Source organism: Synchiropus splendidus, chromosome 17, assembly GCF_027744825.2.
Source record: "Synchiropus splendidus isolate RoL2022-P1 chromosome 17, RoL_Sspl_1.0, whole genome shotgun sequence".
Lineage (NCBI taxonomy): Eukaryota > Metazoa > Chordata > Actinopteri > Syngnathiformes > Callionymidae > Synchiropus > Synchiropus splendidus.
The window spans coordinates 3,850,916-3,857,838 of NC_071350.1; the positions used below are offsets into that span (position 1 = coordinate 3,850,916).

Consider the following 6,923-nt stretch of genomic DNA (forward strand, 5'->3'; position numbering starts at 1 on the left):
ATGTGGTGCAGCAAGGCGGATGCTACTTGCCAGTCGTCACAGTGGAGCCCGGATGCTACCAAAACTGCCTCCCACCTAACGTGGGATACAGGCCGGACTGTGGTGGTCGACTGGCTGAACGCCAGGTGAGTGGTGCCTAAGGAGGAAAGACGGAAAGGCAATATGCAAGTACCATTGATTCTGAACTCATGATGTTTGTTTTCTAGAACAACTTCTGGCCAGTAAAGGATTCAGTCAACAGTGGCGCTCATTACCTCGGAGCCATGTGAGTGCGAGCATGAGTCCACTCACTTTCCTCCTAGTGTATTGTCTATGTCTCTGTCCTTTTTCTCAGGAATGGAACGGGAGTGTTTCAAGTCGCCACGCCATCGCCCCGTCCCGAGACGTCTCCACCAAGGAACCACGTGGACCCAAGGTTTGTTAGCGATTATGTTCGCAAAGTATTGTGGATTTAAACAGATGAAAACTATTTTCCGTTCTCCATTTTCTGGTAAAGCGAGCCTACAAAGCACAATGGCCCCTATATCCGAAGGCCACCCAACGCCTTCATGATTTTTATGAGGGAGAACAGGGAACATGTCACAGCCACATTCAAACCAAAACACAGTGTTGAAGCCAACAGCATCCTGGGACATATGGTATGTGCTTTTGCTGCCTCAGCTTGTTCAGCTTTTCTGTGTTTCTGTCCGTTTACATGATGAAATGCATTGACAGTGGAAGTCCATGACGTCGGAGCAGTAGCACAGTTATTACCTGCTGGCCGCAGAGGAGAGGCGGAAACATGAAGAGCGCCACCCCAATTGGTCCAGCAAAGACAATTATGTGAGTTCTTCATTTTGTTCCATCAGTCGTGTTGTCACAGACGGCTAATGCGCCCACTTTGTGCAGGGAAGGAAAGTCAAAAGAAAAAGGACCAAAGTGAAGGCGGGCTAAGCTGAGGAAGGCGCCACCCCAACTTCACACATTACACACTCCCTTGTAAATAACTGTACTAAAGCTTAATTGCAGGTGAAAGGATTCCAGGGACATGGACGCACCGTGTAGAGCGCCACTCCTGCGGGGTCCTGGATGCAGTCCAGATGTCGCAGCTGCGTCCTCCAGATCTCCTCCACCCTAGCACGATCAATCAGGGGGGGCCCGTGTGTCAGTCTTGGTCCAGAAGGCGTCCAGCACCTCCTGGGTGAGCCGGCACGTCTCCTCCGCACCCCTCGTCCGACGCCGGCAGTGGCGGGCCAGCTCCTTGGCTGTGAGTGTCACGCAGACGCCCACCCCCTCCTGCGACTTCTTGGCCTGCTCCAGGCGTACGGTAGCCTCCTCACAAACAGGCCGTACAGCTGGTGAGCGTCGGTGGTTACACCTATGGCGAACCGCCGCATAAGGTGCCACATATCCAGCCGGACCACCAGCTCAGGCCACTCGTGGAACAGTTGCCCCATCTGTGACTGTCCCACGCTGGTGCAGCACTCCCAGTCCACGTACAGGACTTTTGCAGGGGCCTGCCCTGCATCACGGTACCAGCGTGTCAGTCCCGCCACCATGTCTGCAAGTCCATGCCCCTCTGCCACAGTGAGGACGGACATGAGCACCTGCCCGTGCTCGTTGCCGACGATCGTTGACCCGGCGGCGGCTCCTGCGAGCTTCTTGGTGACCTGAAAGACATACGGATTGTGAGCCCAACATGCCTGACAGTGGACTGCGTCGCGACGAGGACGCTCACCTTCTTGGTCGAAGCCAACTCTAAGATGGTGCCAAACACAGAGGTGATCCTGGCCTTGGTCTCTGGCAACATGGAGATGGCAACACGGACATACACCCGCCTCTGCCGCAGCAGGTGCTCTGGCTGCTTGGGGACCAACAAAGGAGGAGGTGGACTGGACTGGCGCCGGCAGGTCGTCCCTGATGGTGGCTGAGATGATGAGTCAGGAAATGAGAGAAGCAATTCAAATGATAAGACCAAGTGACAGCAACGCTGTGAACATCACAACATTTACACTTACAGTCTTGAGAGTCAATCTCGGCAGCTACATCCACGAGTCTGCGTCGGGGTCCACACTTGCATGAACTGTGATACACACGCGCGCACAAATAAACACAATATCAGTGCACAGGTTCAAGTGAACATCATCTCAATAATGCTTCTTGTCTGTGTGGAATATTGACCTGATGCCTCCTTGTCACGTGCAAGGACGTACTGCTGAAAGTCATACATTGTGCATCCCTTCACCAATTTCTTTTTACCAATCCAGTCCACATAGCTGGAAACACAATGCCTCAGTGAGTGTGCGTGCGTGCACACATGGAAATGGAATCACACACTTACTATCACCTGGCCTCCAAAAATTCTGCGCCGGTTCTGCGGTGACCATCGGTGGAAACAGCTTGGCGTACGAGGTGAGGCCAAATGTGTTCGCCATTAGTGACGTCGTCATCACAGCAGCATCTGCTCTCACCTTCTCGTGGGACACTACGACACTGCACGCAAAGTCCACAGCATTTCCGAGCAGCCAGCGGAAGGTCTGGCCAGCGTATTGTCCAAAGTGAAGCTCGCTTTGAGCTAGTACAAGGGCCATGTCTGCAGGGTCCCTACCCCCGCTCCAGCACATGAGCCTTCGGCTCTTCCCTCACCACGTTAGAGCTCTTGGCTTTCCAGGCGCTGAGCGGCAGTTTGGAGACGGGGGTCAGCTTGACCGTTTTAGGGTGAGTTCAGAGGACGAGCGCTCAAAACGGAACTCTGGCGAAGCCATTTATCTGTAAGACATGAGCAGAAGACACCAGGGAATTAAAACACACTCATTGTATAACTTTTGAAAAGAAGTGAGGCCACAGCAATCATTGTTGGCCACAAGATTAGATTTTCTCAACCTATTTGAGAGCACTGTAATAATCCCCACTTCATGTTGATGTTATGACCTCCACCGCATTCGTGAACAATGTTAGAGTTCAGCCGTCAGCAGTCTTGTTAAGTAGCTGTTTTGATGCACTTGTGCACAACATTGTATTGTAACATAGTGCTGTGTTTAAAAAATCGATTTTCCGATTCTGAATCGATTCGTACATCAATTCCATAAAATCGATTTGTAGGTCCAAAGATCGGATTAATTAATTTACGTTTTAACACATATTCTCTGGGTGAAGTGCGCATGCGCGCACCTGGGACGCCAAAGTCAAGACTCCATGCCTCCTCACAGTGGCAACACTAGCAACGTTCAGACGCGACCAAACCAAAAACGCGCTCGACAAAAGCATAGCAATTAGCACGTATGCCTAATGGAGGTACTGGAAGTGTTGCAGTATTGCGGAAATATGACCCACCTCACGAGTCACGTGACGCGACATCACCCAGCGCTCCTGTCCAAGCCATCCACCGGGCCACAACAAATGAAACTCGAGCGAACTTTACCACTACCGGGTAATTCTGCAGGCTCTGTCAAAATAACTGAAGCGATTGCGGGCTTCATTTGCAAAGATATGCGCCCGTCTTCCGTCGTTGGAAACGAGGGCTTCAGGCGGCTAATGAAAGTAACAGAGCCTCACTATGTTACGGTGTCTCACAAACGTCTGTTATCCCAAACATGCACCAGTCAGTCAAAGAAAACGTGAAAAGTAAGCTTCACTCAGCAGTCAGGGGGGCATTACAAGTGATGCGTGGACATCTTCGCAATCTTACACGAATCTGACAACTCACTATATTGATGAGGAGTGGGACCTCTTGTCGTACGTACTACAGACCACATAGAACTGCTTACATCCTGACCAATGACCGTCAGGTTGCTGTGAAGTCAGTCACCAGCACTCTGTTTACATTTTGAATGGCTGAGAATATCTTTTTTTCATTTTGGTAATGAAATAAAAACGCATTAGTATTAAACAGCAGCATCTTTTGGGTGAATTTTTAATGTCATATTTCTAATAATGCACCAGTCCCATGAGCAGTCACATCTGGCGTTCTGTGTCTGGATCTTTATTATCATTTACTATGAATCCTTCATTAATTTCCTGTTGAATGTCAATATGATACTAGTATTAATATGTTGTGTAACTTGTCATGTGATCATGCCAACAGCTCAGAAAATGGTTTAAATACTAAACTGAATCGAGATCGGATCAAATCGAATCAAATCGAATCGTGATAATCGATTCTAAGTCATGAGAATCGGAATCGAATCGATTCTTGAAATTAGAATCGATACCCAGCCCTATTGTAACAGTCTATCTGAGCAAGCTATTACCATCTCCACCTCATTAAATGTCCGTTTCGGTACATCTGTGTTGTTGTTTCCTCATTATTTTTACTGTGGCCACACTGGTAAAATGACCACCAAAGTTTAACTTGCAATGTAAATCCAATGATGCTTGTGCTTCATACAGCATTTGAAGCAGACTGAGCTGAATACAGTCAATGCACGGGGCGTTTAATTCATTCAAATCAAAAAGCACCACTTTGGGGTCTCCAATCTTATACTCAGACGCTGATATGAATTTTTGCTTTTTAAACAGAAGGGGACATCTGTACACAATGACGTCAAAGGAGCAGAAAAAGACGACATTTTCACTGTTGTTTCAGCCAAGAACCACATGAATAACACTCTCATGTTTATGGACCACCTTTTCATTCAAAACGACGGACGTTGTTAGCGGTTGGCGTCAGGCGAAATGGGGTCACAACACACTCAATTTGGCAAATTAAATGCAGGAACCGCCACGAAAGCATCCCAGAAGTCTGTACCTCATAGACAGAATCTCGTTTAAGTATTTTCAGCGACGTTTCGGGGCGAAAAGGCGAATGGTTAGCATCGGGCTACAAATGGTCAAAACGAACACATTCTTGCGAGTCAAATTCGGGCACCAACGCGAAACGTTCCGCGGGGACCAAACCTCCCGGACAATACCGTGTTTAGGCTATATTACAGACTTAACAGGCTGAGAACAATGCAAAAAATTACGGCTCGGAAAGGACATTTATCTTGCCTGATCAGCTGAATTTTGCTCGGCAAAAATCTGTGGTGACCGGTGGAAACAATATACTAAGTGTACTGTATACAAGATGGGGGGGCGGGGTGAGCAAGTATGTAGCCGGCCAATCAGAAAATACATGGTAGAGCAAATGGAAACACGTCACCACTCACAGAGAGAAACTACCCGAGGGGAGGGGGGAGCGAATGCAGAAAAAATGTGAAACAGCGACCATCCATCTGCGCACGTGGGGGAAAGGTGTTTCCATTCTGCAAAGTCTCCGTCTGAAGCTGGGCAACAAAATAAACATTTTGCATAAACAGGCAGCAGCTACAGCTCGACTGCAGTACATTTCATTTTGGAGGCATATTTCCACAGTAAACTATCTTAGGCAATACGCTACAATCTCCAAAGCAGGGTTCTGCATCCCACGTTCACGTTTGAGGTGGCTGCTCTCACCAAGTGAGCAGTCACGGCTTCAGCAACGCAACGATCCATGGTGACCCCAGCCACCTTCTCCAAACCAGACATGGTGAAATGAAACACCAAAGTTGCTCCTGCAGCAACACATATTCTTTCTTATTCAGTTCTCTCTGGTCATTGAGGGCAGGTTTACTCTGTTTCCCAGGGTCACACCGAGAGACTCCACTCCCTGAGTTCTGCTAAAACTGTTCTAGCGTGGGGCTGCTTATATTTGTGTGCTGCAGTTTTTATGTCGTCCATAACATTAAAATATCACTTTATACCATTCACTGTTTCCTCTTGTCGTAACATGCCTCATGCAATAACAATGCCCTCCTTGCATGAAAACAACATGAGATGATCACACAGTTTCTGAGTGCTTTCCAAAGTTGATGACGCCACAACTGAGCTGTCAGAAGAGAGGACAGTGTCTGGATTCAAAGTGATACCTGAAGGGACTGTTGCAAAGTCCAGAGGCAAAGGCCGCCTGAGGAGGCAGCTGCTTGAGAAGCTCCACATGCTGCAATCCATGAGCATTGTTGCTGCCACGACTGGACCCAAGGTTTTAGTAAAACCTTCCTCCTCACGGTCCTCACTTAATCGACTGGACTCCACCCACTTGCAGACAAAAAACAATAAGATAAATGTGACTCCTAATAATATCGGAAGAAAACAGAACATGTTCATCCAAACTTATAGCTAGCTCATGGGTGGTTTATACACCCCTGCCTTATCCGTGTCCAACAGGTTTTTATTTTTTTTCTATTGTACGGGATTTAAAAAATGTGAAAAATACTTTTTTGTGAAGAAATTATCAGTATTTATATTCTACAATTGCTTCCATGGACGCAGACATAAACACATTCTGAACATAGACGAACGTACATGAATAGAATACTGAGCACAAAACATATTGAAGTTTAAAGCCCATCCGATGTACTTAAGTTGTGATCAGGGCCAATGCAGGTCTCTTTTTCCTCACAGTGATATTATGGAACTTTAACATGAAACAGACAAATACTAACAGCTGTTTCACTGTTTCAGACTCGAGCTACCCCAAACCTATCTAATGGCACCACATGGGCTCAGATATATATATATATATATATATATATATATATATATATATATATTTTTTTTTTTTTTTTTTTTTTTTTTTTGAATGAAAAACAGAACGTGGTCCATTTCCGTAAATTAATTTGCCTGTTAATACCATTAGTTTCAGATAATAATTATCACAGAAAAATACATGAAAACAAAACAAGCATTGTCAGGTTACAGCCGTGAATTAGTGACGTCACGTACAGTAGACAGCTCCTTGTGAGTTACGGCGTTGCTCACACGGGCGGAGAGTTGCGGATTTGTAGATAGACGGGATCTGGGAGGTGAAGGTGAAAGATGTCCGCGTGGGAGTGACCGTACTGCATTACAGTTGGTTGTTACCAGCTAATTAAAATATACTTTGCGCCTTTTTCAATCATTACAGCGAGTTAAGTTAACTGAAGTGC

General features: G+C 46.8%; 1 long non-coding RNA gene across 1 annotated transcript; it reads left to right on the forward strand.

Annotated features, from left to right (window-relative positions):
- Positions 1-253: 253 nt before the first annotated feature.
- Positions 254-1,033, forward strand: LOC128748724 (uncharacterized). Its single transcript, XR_008412831.1, has 5 exons — positions 254-265; positions 335-415; positions 497-638; positions 715-822; positions 889-1,033. It is a non-coding gene; the product is annotated as an uncharacterized LOC128748724 (long non-coding RNA).
- Positions 1,034-6,923: the final 5,890 nt, after the last annotated feature.